The sequence below is a fragment of the Pagrus pagrus genome (genome assembly GCF_965226575.1).
Source record: "Pagrus pagrus genome assembly, chromosome: 17".
Taxonomy (NCBI): domain Eukaryota; kingdom Metazoa; phylum Chordata; class Actinopteri; order Spariformes; family Sparidae; genus Pagrus; species Pagrus pagrus.
In genome coordinates, this window is record NC_140201.1 from 20,446,541 (window position 1) to 20,463,483 (window position 16,943).

The following is a 16,943-nucleotide window of genomic DNA, read 5'->3' on the forward strand; positions in this document are numbered from 1 at the left end:
CGTCCAGGAGACGGAATGTTAATTTTTCTTTAAATCTTATGTAATTCAAGGCTCTAATCTTTGTTTGAACAGGCAGTCCTCGCTGCCTCACAGAATGTAAGGTCCTAGCCTGGAAGCTGGTGCCTTGGTTGGACTCTCAAACATTCTTTACTATGAGAGCACACACAGTACGCACACAGATGATGAATGCTGCATCCCACTTGCGTGCACACACACTAACACACACAGATGGTTGCAGTTAGACTGTAATATTTTCAGTGAAGTTGCCCTTGGTGTTTCATGTCTGGAAAATCTGAGTAATGCTTGTTTGACAAATCATCTCTGATCTAATGTAGGCTTTGTTTAATCACCCCATAATGCATTAAAGCATGTTTGTAAGTGAAACAGATGCTCGGATAAATTAACACACATCGTCATCACTACGCTCACATGTGAGGGTGTGGTTACAGTGTGATTAATTGTCCAGTACACAATCATTCTCTCACTAAACGACTTTTTCTTGAGGTCGGTCATTCATTCATAGTAATTCCCAAATGTGTAGAGAGAATTTAGACTCGATTAGATGACAACTGAATGAAGCTAGTAGGTAGACCTAGCTAAATCTAGTACAGACCATGAAACAGACTTGCGCTAAATCCTACCTTCATGAAGCTTATGATGCGTAATATTGGAGAAACACTGATGTGAATCCAATGCCAGAGTGAGACATGATACGATGCCCCCCACCACAACATCTGTGGTTGATATATTAGCATGCTAACGTAAGAGTTACAGACTGTAGGTAGTTACCTTAAATGCCTTGAAGTGAGCTTCTGCGATGTAATGCCTGGGGTGTACAGGCATGACATATGTTGCTGTGACAATGATTATTAATCGTGGCCAAGAAGCTTAAAAAAGTAGCTAGTGTTAGCCTCCAAAAATACGTCATTGCTACAACAATCTATAAGAGCAAGCTCCAAAAAATAAAAGTTATTGGGATGTTTGTTACGTCAGAATTTCACATCCCACAAAAAGGACCAATATGATTCATCCTCAATAGTTTTTTGTTTTTTTTGTTATTTTATTTAATTTCGGCCTGTTGAAGTACAGTCTCTGCTGTTTGCTTGCAATCTCACAGAAATAGCAAGACTCCAGTCCAGGAAGTCATTTTTCCAGGCCAGGATGTACCCCATCCAGGACAATGGACAGTATTTTGTACGGATTAGGCTAATGATACATATAATGTTGATAATAAGCTATAGAGGTGCTATTAGGTGGATTTTAAAAGGTTCAGCCTATATTGGACAGAGCCACACTGACTTACAGACATGAGGGTGGTATCAATCTAAATCTTAGCAAGTCTACTCACTATTCTATAAGACTGATGTGTACCAAACAAACCAAACACTCAATAATTAACCTTACCATATGCCCCCATGTTGACATAAATCTTTTGAATATGTATTTTAAAAATGGTTTCTACAGACCAGCTGAGGGAGGAAGCAATGACTTCAGATCCTGTCTGCTCAGAAATATACTTTATGCAGGTCAGAGCAAACACATTATTCTGCTACTCTGTGTGTACAGTACCTTTTGTTGCTCTAATGCTAAGCTCTTCCTGGTATGTACCAATCCCTCCGACCACCCAATCAACAGTATGTTTGTTTGGGTGTAAACACTGAGAACTAGAGAACTGTGTTTTGTGTGTTTTGTGTGTGTGTGTGACAAAAATAGTATCAAAGTAAGTTGTTTGTTGTTGGGACAAACTGAAACAGGCCAGTGCTTGGTACACACATCCGGCGTGTTTAACAATAGCTTTTGTGAATGAATATTTGTGCTTGTGTGTGTCTGTGTGTCGTGTTGTTGCGTCTGTCTGCAACCACTGATCCAGGCTGCCAGGCAGGCAGTCCCAGGCCAGGCAGCAGCGCAGCAGGGGGCCACTGCCATCAGACCACCACTTCCCATCATGCCGTTCAGTATGGCCAGTTCTGAATGGGTGACTCAGCAAGCACTTGATGGACATTTTCATGTCGCTGCTCTGTAACAAAGAAAGGAAAATAGCACAATGCTCCCCAGTGTATGTGTGTGTGTGGAAGAAGCCAGGTCTTCCCCACCAATCAGAGTCCAGCTGTTGCTTTTACGGTCTCTAATGAAGACTGAGTGTTTCTTGTGTATTCGGCTGTGATTGTGTTTGTTTTCCTGCACTGATGTATTTGTATGTGTGCCACCGCATGAATACCATTCTCAAGCTCATTCATTGTGGCACCACAGAGACGCTGATGGAGTTTTGTTTCCCGAGCAAAATCCTTATTTTTTTTCCAATGCGTCACGGTTGGTCAGCCTTCCCTTTAGGGACAACTTCATTCTTGTCACCGGCAAAAACACAAATAAAAAGTGACAATGTGAGGCATGAGTGTGACCGTAGCCAGAATGGGAGGACTTTCTCCTCTCTGGCACATAAAACCTGACATGAAATCATTTATAAAGTGTTGCTGCTGAAAAAATACAGCAAACGAACCAGCGTCAGTGCCGGTCTTATATAACAGGCCATATACAGAGCAAATGGGCCCCAGCCCTAGTGAAGCTGTCATCTGCTGGAGTAGTAAAACAATAGAAGTGAAGGGTGAGAGATAACAGAGCACCACCCCTGCTGTGATAATAACACTGTGCAATGGCTATATTTAGGGGCTCACTTTGACAAAATTGCTTGGTGTGCGTGTGTGTGTGTGTGTGTGTGTGTGTGTGTGTGTGTGTGTGTGTTCGTGGCAGTGTACTTTGGGCTGCCCAGAGCTCAGCACTATGCAGCTCCACAACAGCGTTACCAGTTAATTCACTCTAAAAAAAAAAAAGATAGGTGAGTATTTTCATTTTACAGCAAGGAATTAATTTGTATGTTCGTCCCTTTTAAAACCTCCTCATATACTATATAATATAATGCCTACTGTGAGTTCTCCTCGTAACAATTCATGTCAAATCGAGGCTTCAGGTATGGTTGTGTTCACTATCAGGCCCAAACAGATACACTCACAGTTTTAAATTTGACCTTTTCGTAAAGGGACATTGTGGCCTTTCCCCTACATTCTCAGACCGAAGCACACCACTCATTAAACCGGCACCAGAGCTTGCTACCAAGCCCTTACCTCCAATAAAAACAGCTCAGGCCTGGACAGCAGAATAATGACTTTTCACTAGTTTTTTACTCGGGTTTGAGGCCAGCTGATACATTTACAGGAGAGCTGCTTTCCTCTCTCCTCTTGTGCTCTAAAGTAACCCACACGATAGATTTTCTTTAACTTTATTAGATCTAGCATCTAGCACATCCAGCACTGGCACTACAGATACCAGTGATCATTCTCTTGTCACATTGTCCATTGATATTTTCTTATTGTGAATTATTGATTACAGACACTTTCAAAAGGGCTGAAGCAATTTTGAACTGATTTTAGACAGTTTCACATTCTAAGATAAACTACTGATCTATTGTATATAATGGTTTATTTTACCTTCAGGTGTATTTATAATTGGTGAAATCCATTTAGGTGCTACCTGGTATTGTGTATGCTGGCTCACTGTCATGGCATAATAAATGTTATTAGTGACACCTGCCTGGTCTATAGACTATATTCACGCAGCAGCCATTGGGAAGCATGTTGTACTTCTGTATTCTGGCTGCAGTTTAAACATAGGCAATCTGACAAATTGTTATCATTTCACTGTTTCCTGATCGATTAGCAGCTGTAAAGGCATCGGATAGTTTAATCTGAAGGGACCATATTTCAAAGTGAAGCCACAGGTCTGATGTCCAATAAGCTTCCATTAGCCAACAGCTAACATTAGCATACAACCACATTCTAGCTAACCTTACTGTTTGACACGTGATACGATTAGAAATAGTGTAAACTAATTCAGAAATATCAACGCACATCTCACCTGCAAGTGAACCACAAAGGATGTAGAGGCCAATCATACCATAATGTTAGCGAGTTTTTGAATGAAGACAACAGTAAACAAGTTATCAAGAATGTTGTTTTACTTTGAAATGTGGTCGAATGTGCCTCCAGATTTTCACAATCCATCTTTTTTTAGTTGCTGATCAACTGGGAAGCTGTAAATTGACAACAATTTCTCACATTACCTGAGTTAATACGGCTTGTAACCTGAAGCACAGCAGCATAACATTATTCCAGCATTCAAGTTTCGAGACGTAGGAAAATGGCCGCCGTGCGGATAAGGTCTATTGACAATTTAGGTATAAATTGGTCGCAGTAATTTAGAAGCAGTTATATCTAAAGGCTCAACACACTCGTGGTACACTCCCACAGGTGTTTCACTTGTGGCTGATTAAAGCTCTACTCTGTGCTTGATTGACATCTCCCTCAATCTCATCAGCTTTGTCCAATATCCACTAATTCCCATTTTAGTAAATTGATGCTGCCTTCATGTGCTATGGTACAGATGGTATTTTCCACTTGTGATCTGGTATTTACCAGTGCGTTGTGTTCATGTGCTTCTGTTGTTGTACAGAGAAAATAAGCTCCTATTGACATCTGCTAGCATCTGCTCTGGGGAGGTAAAACCAAACCATAACGGTATTTTAAAAACTGACACCGAGTGTTAACGCATCATATTACAATTGTCAATGGAGCAACTCTTTATAGGGTCCAAAAACGATCCACTTACAGTAGCAAAACACGTTTAGTAGTGTACATTGCTTACCATTCACAAATCTTTCGTTGTTCGCCGCCATGTTGAAAAGGTGACAGGTTATCTCATCTCGGCGACTCGGGCATCAAAAAATTCTACGAGTTGCCCAGTGGAAAATACCACATGAGAGGGTGTTCATGTGCACTTTTCACGTCGTCTTTTGGTATTTACCATAAATACCATAGCACATGAAGGCAGCATGAGAATACAGTTGGTACAAAACATAATTTTGCGTCATCGATGACAGATGCACGATTGTAGCAAGGATTTGTCACTTTGAGGGCACTATGCAGTGTGAAGGGCATACACACTGAGGTTTTGGACATTTTGGTGACCTAACACAGAGCATAACGTTAGCTCTGTACAGCCTCAGCTTGAGTGAGGTCTCATCAGATAACTGAGAACACCTGTGTGGATGTGCAGGGCCTTAGCTGTTTTCAATTCCCCACCAGGTAAGTGATGTGCATTTATCTCCTATTCTGAGTGAATCTAGCTTGTTCAAGCCCGCCGTCTCAGCTAACTAGCATTAGTAAGCTAGCTAACAGCTACTGAGCCTGCATTAATTGATTTTTGGCAAATTTTTGGAGGGCAGTGCAACAAGCTATAAACACAACTTTGACGTATTATCACTTGGTAAAGCAATGAGTTAATGCGAACGCTAGTTGCTTACTTTGTCTGTCTGCCTTTTGGCTATTGTTGGCTAGAGTAGAGTCCGTTTTTTCTGAGCTTTCCTGCTTAAAATGGTTGCCAAACTACTGTATGAGAGCCATTAAACCAAAACCATGAGCTGAAATACGCTAAAAGGCTACTACTCGCACCTTTAAAGGTAAAATCTATGATATTTTGAGCAATTATATAGCTGCAAACAAATATTTCTTATGTCAAGATAGAGGAGTAATGGTGTCCAACAGAAAATTACATCACGCTCCCTTTGTGCTCCTTATAACCTGAGCTTCTCTGTTCTTGTTTATTTTATTTGTTTTGGTGGCTGTGATGTCTGAGCGTACATGGATGTGAATCCCTCTCTTTCCGCCTTGTCCATTTTCAACATGGCGGCCTGGTGAGAAACATTGTCATATTACAGCTAATAAGCCAACTAGAATATGTTTCTGAAACATTGGAGGTGAGAAATTAGCTATAGAGCGACTGAACCTTGATTCATATTTAATCAGCACTGTCTAATTTTACATTTATCCAAGTTTTGTAATAAGTGTGTGTTCAAATCAAAGTTTTTTAGTGTAAACTTGTTTTGATTGTAGTTAGCAGTCTGACAAATTTTATACAGACCTGGGATTTTTAATAACGACTGGTGTTGTACTCAAAAACTGTGGAGGGCGCCAAATCGCACAAAATGGCAATTTCTACATAGTGTTGCATTAAACATGTATGTAATGCTGTGATCCTACCCTCTCACTGAAGTTACATAATGCAGAAACAAGTGATAGGGGGGCTGAGTGGCTGATTCAGAGACACCATTCACCCTGTTACAAGACACTGTACCATCAACATGATTTTGAAGCTGTGATTTTACAGTAAAAAGTTACATACAGTTGTGTTGCTTTAACCTTTAGCTTTCTTCAGAAAATAAACAATATTAGGATATTAATAATCCAATCAGTATTTGGTGATGACATTACATTGTCATATTTGGTTTGGTTTAGTTGCCCAGAAGCTTCAGACATGCTGGTTAATTATTTGAACCTATTTCTAATGATTGTAACATGCATTATCCCAACATTTGATTAAGACAGCAAAAATGTGTGTGAATAACCTCTGAAGGGAGTGAACAGGTCTAGCATGTACTTCCAGACAGGCCAAATCTAGCCCTACTATACAGCGACCAAGACCTCAAGACGTCACTCTTCACGGGTTCGCTCCTTTCCTGTGTCTCAGCACAACATGTTTTCTTGCCATTGATTGGGGCAGACTGTTCCCTGCCCTGTTTCTGTTGGCTGGCAGCCAGGGTTTTTGAAGCCATCATGAAGAGATAAACCAATCAGAGTGGCCAGGGTAACGTCAGGGTTATCAGCGCTACTGTTTACTTAACCCTGTTCACCAAAGATACTCCACACGTGTGGATGTGTGTGCATGTTAGCAGCTCCAGCTCGCTTTGTGCAGTAGTGTTTTAATTGTTATTATATGAAACAAACCGTCACAGGAGCAGAGGTATCACAGGATGTCCCTACTTATTAGATACTTATTCATCTAGACACCCCAACACACACACACACACTTACACACTCACAGTGTGTCTTTATTTGCACACTCTCCCCCTCCTCCCCTCTCCCTCCTTTTTGTCTTCAGATTCTGGACAGATGTGTCAGGGTTTGGGCGAATGCCAGTTCCAGAGATACTAGAAGTTCAGACACAGCCCTGCAGAACAGACTCTCTGTCATGCACACACATGAATGCACACACATACACACACACCTCCTCTCCCCCCCCCTTCTTCCTGTTGGATTTTGTTCCCGCTGTTCTGAGAAAAATGAGGCTTGACTTTTAAAAGGGAATGTTCTGGACCTTGTCAGCAGGGTTTGGTACCGGTCATCCAGTCATGGTCGGCTGGGACAAATTCACAGTCTTACATGTTACATCATGTTCTCCAGGTTTGCTCCTGTTTGACCTTTCCCTGCCACCTTAAACGGAAAGTCCTGCTGTGCTCAGACAAAGTAATAATCTGGACCTCTCTGAAATGACTCAAAGTGACGGTTGGGCTGCTTTGCAAAGTGTGGAAGCAGAGTTTATTTTACTTTGCTGTACATGTATGTCCTCCTCATGGTTAAGGTGTGTGCCATTCCTAGCAAGATTCTCTGCACAATCCCTCACCCACCAGGCCAACAGTTTGCTCCAGAGCCAGATCAGCTCAGAGTAGAAACTTCAAGAAAGCAACTGCCACCAAAACTGACTTGACTGAGATTGTTGATGTAGATGAAACTGGATATGCACACAATCTGATTAATTGTTCATGTCTGCTGAGGCCTGTGCACTAGATGTCACTGTTTTACGTAGAGACACCCTTTACATGCACCACCCCTCTTACTATAATTTGATTTATAAGCTTACAGCAACAACTTTTTCAGCATAAACGCAGTCAGTTTACACACTATAAAGAATAACATGTACTCTTTTTGTTGGATGGATTTGACACTGAAAACTGACATTAAAAGAGCTGTAACTTAAATCTAGTTCAAAATAATAAATGTCTGTGATCTAAACGGGTCGTTGGAGATTAAATGGCTCAAAAAGCTTTTGGCTTCTCGGTCTTACAGTTGATCTTTGTGCTGCAAGGCAACCCTCACTCCGGCTTGGCTGGCGTTCAGCAGCGAGACTCCAAGTTGCTGGCTGACGCATGTACAGTTCACTCGCCGTCACCAAGTTTAAATGATTAACCTCTTCAATCGAGTTTTCCATCCGAAGCAGTTAGAACATCGGAGATCTGTTTAGTTTATCTCTCATTCCTCTTCTTTTCGCTGCCAGAGTCATTTGAGTTTCTCTGTGCTGTTTAATGGACGCTGAGCTCAGCCTTGACCTAAACAAATGTGGTTTAGATTCTGGGAGTGTTGCTATTAATATCCAGTCAGTCTTTTGGCAGCAGATAGCTGATACTTAAAGAGGGAGACAGGGCATGATGGGAGGGAACTGCCTGCCTGCATGGTGCACAGGGGAAAGTCTTTGCATAACCTAAGAACACTTAGTTTAAATCTGTTTCACAGTCAGTAGCTTAATATATCAGGAATCTGCAATTACACAGCAGCATTTCCAGCGGTACGGCAGGTTTTAGTCACAGTTGGAGTTGATAAGCACTGACTGGAGAGCAGTTACTCCACTTGTTTAGGGACAGGCAGTGTTAAATGATTGCGTAGTCTTCAGTCAGCTCTGGCAACGTGTTGATTTTTATCCAATATCACTGGTCATTTGGCAGTTATGATTGTAATCCAGACACTTGAGATATGATTGCAATCTATGTTGTAATCATAGACATTCATTGTCTAAGAATGTGAGCACTTAATGACAAGCTGAAAAATAGCTTCAGCTTATCACTCCTAAAATCTCATTTACACTGCTCACAGAGTGTTTGTTGTTGTATTTCTCTTTCACTCAAAAAGACTGATTATTCATGCCAGCCTCACTCTCTGGATTCATTTGCCCGGCTCATAATGAAAATCCCTGGTGCCGGCACAGACTCAGTTTCTGAGGTGCAATGCAAACATTCCAAGTGATTTAGCCGAGGCAAAATTAAATTCCTCGAATGATTATTGCTCAAGTCTTTTTTTTTTTTCTTTTTTCTGATGCGCTCATAAAAGAAAAGACTTGCAGGTGCAGGAAGAACATTCCTCTATCATGCTATCGCTATTGAAAGGGGGAGTTGTGTTCCCTGCTTTCTCAGTACTCTATTCCTGTAGCCTACGGAGCCCGAGCCAGATGGAAGGGTGGCGTTCCACCACACGGCGATCCAACCCAAACATCTGCCTGGCAACGGCTGAGGCCTTTTCACTGAGACAAAACACAGGCCCGCTCTGTGTGATACCATTACAAATGATTTCTCTGTTTGATAGGGAATAGCTGCTGTGCACTGCTTCCGGCAGGGAGATGTTAGGTTGGAAATCTGTGGGTCTCAGAGTGAAACTCAAAGTAGGACTGAATGTTTCATCTCACCCTGCCTTCACCCAGCTAACGTAGCCTTCAGTCAGCCCTTATCAACCTTCACCCACTTCACCCAGCCCTTGCCACAGACTGTAAAAAGACATGAAAGTAGTAGCACAGCAGAGGTGTGTTCTCAAGTTGTATTATTCAGGTAATGATTCTGATTACTTTGGACGTTACAAACCTGAATTTGATTTTTGACACCAATGACTTCACTTGGACCTTGGCCTTATTACTTAGAAATGACTCAATATCCTCCACAAGTTGTAAAAAAAAAAAAAGTGTGCAACCCAAATCTGCAAATCTTCAATCTCTTGACAATGGATATCCAATTAACCAACCTGGAAAGGTGCATTTGCTATTGCAGAGCAGCAAGATACTACCTCGGATTATCACATTCATATGAAAAAGACTGTGGTCAACAAAAAAAAAAAAGGACTGCGCCGTGCAAAGCACACGGCTCATAAATTTCATGTGATTGTAATTGTGTCACAAGAATAACATACCATGGCACATGGACTAATGGATCAGATGACTACACCCAATGTTAAATAGGTCACTCATAGTGATAAACCCAGAGAGAATTATCACTCATGTCTGCAATTCCACTCAGCTCGAGGAAGCATTTAGCCATTTTAGCTCATGGGTTTGCTTTAAGACCAGCAAATTCTTTTTCTTTTCCAGCAGCAGCAAGCAGCCGCTTCCAGAAAACAAGCTCTAAAAACTCAGCACACTTTCTGATCAACAACAAACAGACACAGTCGGTCACTGCTCAGCAGCTAAAGAGCCAGATATGTATACGCCTCGGGAGTTGGGAGAGAACAAAAACAGCTAAAGGAGAGTGAAATTTGAGCTCACATTGGCAGGTGGTGAGAAACAAGATTTCAGGTGAATGCTACTGTTGCTCCATAACTGCTGTTTGTGTAAATAAGTATTTTTTTGTTTGATTATCATCACAGTGTAAAGAAACAACAGTGTTGACCTTATGTTGTGTCTATTGTGTTTCAAAGATGTCTACTGAAGTTAGCAAGATAACCAGCTAGGCCCAGCTCATCCTGTCTCGTAATACCACTTCGTAGCTTAAGAGGCGATAGTCTGATAGGTCGTGGTCCAGGCAGCCAATAGAGCCGCTTAGCTTCATCCACGTTGATGAAGGTTCTTAGTCATCCAGGTCATTGTAATTCTAAGTGCTGTATTGTAGCCAACTGGACTTGTTTTCATTTCAAGAAAATTAAGACAAGTCCAGATGCCTACGATATAGCTATTAGAATTAACTTACTGTAGCTAGCTACAGCCAAGGATTGCTACTGTAGCAAAGAGCAGCCGCCTGATACACTGTGATCTTCACTTATAGTTAATAATCCTTCAGTACTTTTACTCTACTAACAGTCTGGAAATTTGAAAAACCATCAGATTTGGTGAAGGGCATATAAACCTTTGTTTGGAAGTCACTTCGGGACAAAAGCTTGAATTTAGTCCTGTTGACTTGTAATCTGAATCAGAACTCCATACCCAAGACTTGTGGCTATTTGTGACTTGCAACAAAAAGCAATCCACCCCTGCCCCTCACCACCATCTGTGTCATTTACTGGATCCAGAAAGTCCAAATTTTCCCAGCATGATGGACCCTGGGTGCAGCTGACCCTGTCAATCAAGCACAAGAACTCCCAAACATACCTCTCTGAAAGCCAAAATATCCACAAAACCTCACACTTATAATATTTTCCATCAAAACATGAGCTATTGAGAGCCTACCATCTTGTGCAAGATATTGATTGGCTTTGGAGAACTTGCAGGTTTTCATAAGCAGAGACAGAGTTGCTGCCAGTTTGAGGAAATTGTTGAAAACTTGAGATGTTACATATTTTAATGGGAAACTTAGTATAAATCTCTTACTGGCGATTAAACGCAAATAAGGGTGATAATTGGGAATTTGCTATAATCACAACATGGAGCTCCTTCTTTGTCTGTGATTGCCATTTGATTTAAGTAATGTCTTTTGCCTTTAAAGGCAGACAAAACATCATTATAGTAAACTTACTTGAATAATGCACATGTCGCACAAGGGTGAGACACATGAAAGCTCCTGGTCCCGATTGTGTAGACATACAATGTTTTGTAGCTGTGTTTGAACTTACTTTTCCAGAGATCAGGTTTGAGGTCCATGCTGGTGTGACTGTAGAGGCTCGGTGGCACTGACGTACCAGGCAGCCGGAGTGAAAAGAATGTTCTGTTATTAGTGGAAAAGCTCCTGTTATGTGGATTAATCTACAGCTTCGACTTTGATCTCCTGACTCACTCTAAGCGACTTTGGAGGGGAGTTGGGGCCAGCGCACATTTCAGACACACACACACGCACACACACACACACACACACACACACACACACACACACACACACACACACACACACACACACACACAGTGTACTGCAAATGCTGCAAATAATGTCCATCATGAGTCACATAATCTTGGTTGAAAATGTCATTAAGTCTTTCAAAACAAGTCAAAATAGTCCGTGAAGTTTCACACTGTTTCACACTCCAAGATGTTGAATAATCTATTGAAGTTTTCTGATCAAGCAAATAAAAGTCTTGACCCAATTAGAAGAAAGGGTCCCATGTTTTTGCGCTGCCAAAATTGAATGTAGATTTACTGTAAATAATGAGCAATTAAAATGTACTTGCCTGCATGTGTGTGTGTGAGCACATGCAGTTCAGGGCTTATCACGCCCAAAAGAACCAAAATCTCTGAATGCCAGCACAGTGTTCCAAGCTCTTAATAAGATTTAAGTTTGTAATGTAGATGCCTAATTATATCCCAATCCCATGTGGAGGCCAATGACAGAACAAAATTATTTTGTTACTAATTTAGATTTAATGATTACTAAGGTGTTAAGGGATTAATGATGCTTGACAATATAACAGCAACGACTGTAACCACAGTTTTAATCCAACAGTAAAGTCCAGTCTTGGGAAGTAAAGAATCTTATATCGCTGGCTGACTTGGGGAAACTTATAGGATACAATATAACTTTGGTTAGCGACAGAAATTTAGAAATGGACACTGATTGTCAGTATCAGATAAAAATAATTAGGTATTCTAAAAAATAATTTTTAGCATAGCATACATGACTCAAAATATCTTTTATGGTTGTAGAAACATAATAAAAGCATCACCAAGACTAGAGGAGTGTTCAGACAGGGCAAAGTGCAGAAGTTTAGATATGGTGTGATTTCATGTAAAGTCAATGGAAAGATTTACCAAGGCTGTTGGCACTGACTTTATGTCTTACATGATGTTAGCTCTCAGGATGCATCAAAATGCATAGATTTGCGCTATAGTCATAAACATGAGTATGACCTCATACTCTGACGCCTGACCTCAGTATTTTTAAAATACTGGCTAAAGCCCTGAATTCGCCCCGAGGGGGACATGAATACCTGTACAAAATTTTACACCAAGTGGTGGACTGACAGCTGAATAGAGCAGCATCACGAGCACGACTAAAAAATAACTAATCATCCCTACTACCTTACTTCACACAGGTGCTCTCTCAACCATTTCTACCATGTCTGCACCAAACCCCAACTCTGTATTATGCTTGGAGGAGTAGCAGCATTCCAGCTCGGATGTGAACATCAATAAAAACCAGTAGGTTGTCAACAATAGCTCTCAGACACACCCACAAACACAGACGCACACGGTGAATCACCTACAAACCATGCCATGCGCACGCAGTCGGGATGACCCAGTTCCATGTGGCTGGACTCGGCTTTGTTTACGCTCAGAGGTTTCAAAACGGTCACAACACACTGAGTCTGTGACCCAACCATTTATGGCATTTTAATTGTCTCACACATCAAAACACACACTCAGACAGGGAAGCGCTTTGATGTCACTCTTCAGCCTGTTATGCATTCAAGCACACTGTACAGTGTATTTACAACTGGAGACAACTGAGCCTATGGTGTTGCATGCGTGTGACTTGACCTCCTAAGGCCTTGACAGACTCAGATTCCACCACATCTGGGATGCCTAACTATTTCCCAACGAGGATCAGTGGAATTTTTATGTAACAGCCACGCTTCTCCTGTGTTTTCAAAACACTGCGAGTCCATGTGTTTGTGCGGCTGACCCATTTCAGTGGGAAGCATCAAGCTGTTTCTGTTGTCGATTGCGTAACTCTATTAGACTTAACCTATGAATGCAAACAAACAGAGCAGTGGGACTCGCTGGTCATCGGACCAAGCCGGGCCTGAGCCTTTAAAGTTTGTTGGCTTTCTTAGAAGGCACTGTGCTTTGAAGTGTTTCCACCAGCTCACATTGTTTTGTGTGTAAAGCCATATTCCAAGGTGAAACCTGAGATATTTCTAAAATGTATTCTAATTTAGTTATAATAACTTTATTTGCCAGTTGGAGCTACTTTCAATTGCTTCCCAACACACATAGCTTCTTTAAAAATATTGTTGAATGAAGGAACAATATCTTGGATTGGCTATATACTGCATTCTTTCATGATACTGACCCCTATCTTTAGACATTTATTGAAACAGATGATGGTGCAGTATACACCAAACAGCATATGTCCTTTTAGATGATTCAAACCAGAGGTCCATAATTTAAAGGGGAATTCTGCTATTTTACAGTTTTGGAATTGGTCCAGTAGATCAGCTCAGCTGGCAGCCCCAACACTGCTGTAATGGCTGCAACGTAATCCTTTGGGGCAACTCCGGCTGCCAAAGTTACATCCATGAAAAGTGTTTGTTTTGTCACTGACAGGCTGAGGTTGTTATTCTACGTGTCTGGCAACATTACTAAAATTATTTCTATGGGGTCTGACCTGTCTCTTTAATAATAGAATCCTTTTTGCAACCAGAAATCAAAGTATCAAGGGGCTCAAGGAGAACAACGGTGGAAACGTGTCTCAGTGGACGTAACTTAGAGGCGTAACTTTGACTGTCAGAGCTGTTCTTTGTTTCCCAACCATATTTAAGTTGATCCAGTCTACTGCTTCACATTTGCCAAATAGTGGCGATACATCAGGGTAAACAAGTGCTGGATGTTTTTCCATGATTTAATGGAAGATCCAGAAAAAATGGTTTTGCTTTGTTGTGTTGTACAGTATGAATTGTATTATAATGTATGACAGTCACTCTGCCCAAGTAAACTTGAAGGTAGTTGTACAATAACAATAAGGTTTTACAATGTTTGTGTTTTCCTCACTGGTAGAGATCAGCAGCTATCATCAACTTGATGTACCAATTCCTTTTAGACTTCCCTCGACTGGGTTTTAGGTCGCTGATGATGCCATCTCCATTTGCTCCTTCGGGTGAAGACAGTCGCTGCTCCAGCTGCTTTAAACACAAGGCTACTGCAAGTGTAATCTAACCTAAAAAGATCATCAGACAGTGATTTAAATGTTTGATTTGACATGGAATCACAGTCTGTACTTTAATGAGTACAAATGAGTATAAACACACCTATGTTGTATTTCCAATGTACCTCCATGTGTTCCTTTTGTAAACAAAGCAAATCCTGGAAATTGCCTGCACCTTTAACCTAGTAGACTTTTTCCTGAAAAACTGGTGATGCCTGACATGCATGTGGCCTTGGGCTCATGCATGTCCAGGCTCATTTGTGGCTTTGGCAGCCTTACAGATGTGTCCAAGCTGGATCTGGCCTGTCGCTTGTCTGTGCGACAGAGGAGGCGCCACTTTAGGTTTCCATTAACGTCTAACCTTGAAATGAGTGAATGTTGTGCTGTTACGTGAATAGCTGGGTTCAAATAAAGTATCCTCTCTCCTTACTGGATCCACTTGGCCAAGCTTCCTCCTTATCTGCTGTCAGCCCCAACATGTGTCCACATACGGCAGGTCTGAAAGCAGATAAGGTGAAGGGTTGAGTTAACCTGTGAGTGGGTGAAACCTGAGTTTGTGAATGGCTGCTGGATGATGGATAGGTGAAAGGGGAGGAGGTGTCAAGGAATATCTAACACAGTACAGACAATTTATGGCCTGTAAAAGAAGTTAAACTGTAGTAGAGCCAGCATGTGTCCATGGTATTGGTGGGAGCTATGAAATTGTACAGGCACAGCTATAACCTTTATCATGATTGGTGGTTTGGGGTATGTGATAATGTTCAGCTACTTAGGCCAAATGTTAAAACTGCAGAATTCATAAAATAATACATTTTATTTTATCTAGAAACAATCAACGAGAGGCTAGTCTACAGCCAGGCTAGTGTATCTGTGAGGCTGTATTTAGACACAGTGGCAGTGACAGTGCTAACATGTGTGTAATGTTTGCCATGCGGGAAATGTTTACCACCATCTTAGTTCAGTGTGTTAGCATGCTAACACAAATGTTAGTAATCAGGACTTAACAAAGTAAAGTAGCTGCAGGAATGTCTTCAGCTTTGTAGGCAACCCATCGTTAGAAGTAGAACCAAAGAACAAGACACATTTTGACAAACTCTTAACCTGATGTTTGCCAACATTAAAAGTCAGGGGGTCACTTGATGATTGAACAGTATCCTATGGTGAACATGTCTGTACCAAATGTCACGGCAATTCATCCAATAGTTGTCAAGACAATTTCACTCAAAAGCACAACTTCAAATCCATTTTGGCTCTAAATGAAAAGTCATGAGATCGCCAAAATCAATTTAATTGATCCTCTGGGGACCATGAAATTTCATAGCATCCAATAGTTAGTTGCCATTAAAAAAGGTATGCCGAAACACTGACACCTGGGGTATATTTAATGGGCGGATTCAAGTATTCTTTGTACTTGCAAAAAAAAAAAATTGCTCATGCTGTACTAGTATGCAGCATTATTTTGATATATATATTTATATTACCAATTGCAATGCACTTATGTATGGTTGTTATGTACGGTTTATGATGCTCAGTAGAGCATTACTGAAACGTCTTTTTATACCTCTATGGTTTTAGGTCAAATGTTTCTATAGTGCTCACTACCGTACTCACAGTTTTGAATATCCTATTATGGTCTGTTTATGGTTCTCAGTCGGCTAGTAAGATAGTGACCTTAACGTGCTATATTTTTAACCCCTATGGTATGGCTGTTATATGCCTGGAGGAACTTACGAGTTTGGCTGTTTTTCAGCCTGTTGGTGTAAATGTGTGATTAGATTTGACATAAAGGACATATGCTGCAGGCTTCGGTGCATGCACATACTGTACACCTACAGTGCTGACACCAGATGGATGGATGACACTAATGACTGTGTCACTTTAGCTCACAGAGGAGGCCTCTCTCTACTCGAAGGGTTAAAGTCAGGTCTTGAACACACTGCAAAAAATGTCAACCTTCACAGTTATTTGAGTGGTAAAAACAAAAATCAAACAAATGTCGAACAAATCGACAGTGACAACTTTAGAAGGTGAGTGAAAGCCCTCAGAGGACAGGTTGTCATTTTCTTACGTGTTTCGCGCATCATGAGATTTGTGTCCTGGAAATCAGGCTGTAAAAAAGTTCATTTTTTGCAGTGTGCTAATGTGTGCAGGCCGGGGCGGAGAGAGGAGGTTTCCTTCAGAGAGAGAGTGTGTATGTGTGTGCGTGTGTGTGTATGTTTGTGTGTGTGTGAGACGG

General features: G+C 41.2%; 1 protein-coding gene across 1 annotated transcript in view; it reads left to right on the forward strand.

Moving 5' to 3' along the window:
- Positions 1-5,051: 5,051 nt before the first annotated feature.
- LOC311272747 (growth factor receptor-bound protein 10-like) overlaps positions 5,052-16,943 on the forward strand; it is a 60,022-nt gene continuing 48,130 nt past the window's right edge. The window contains exon 1 of the mRNA XM_084379382.1: positions 5,052-5,135. The gene's annotated coding sequence lies outside the window, so the exon portion shown is untranslated. The remainder of the gene's footprint in view (positions 5,136-16,943) is intronic.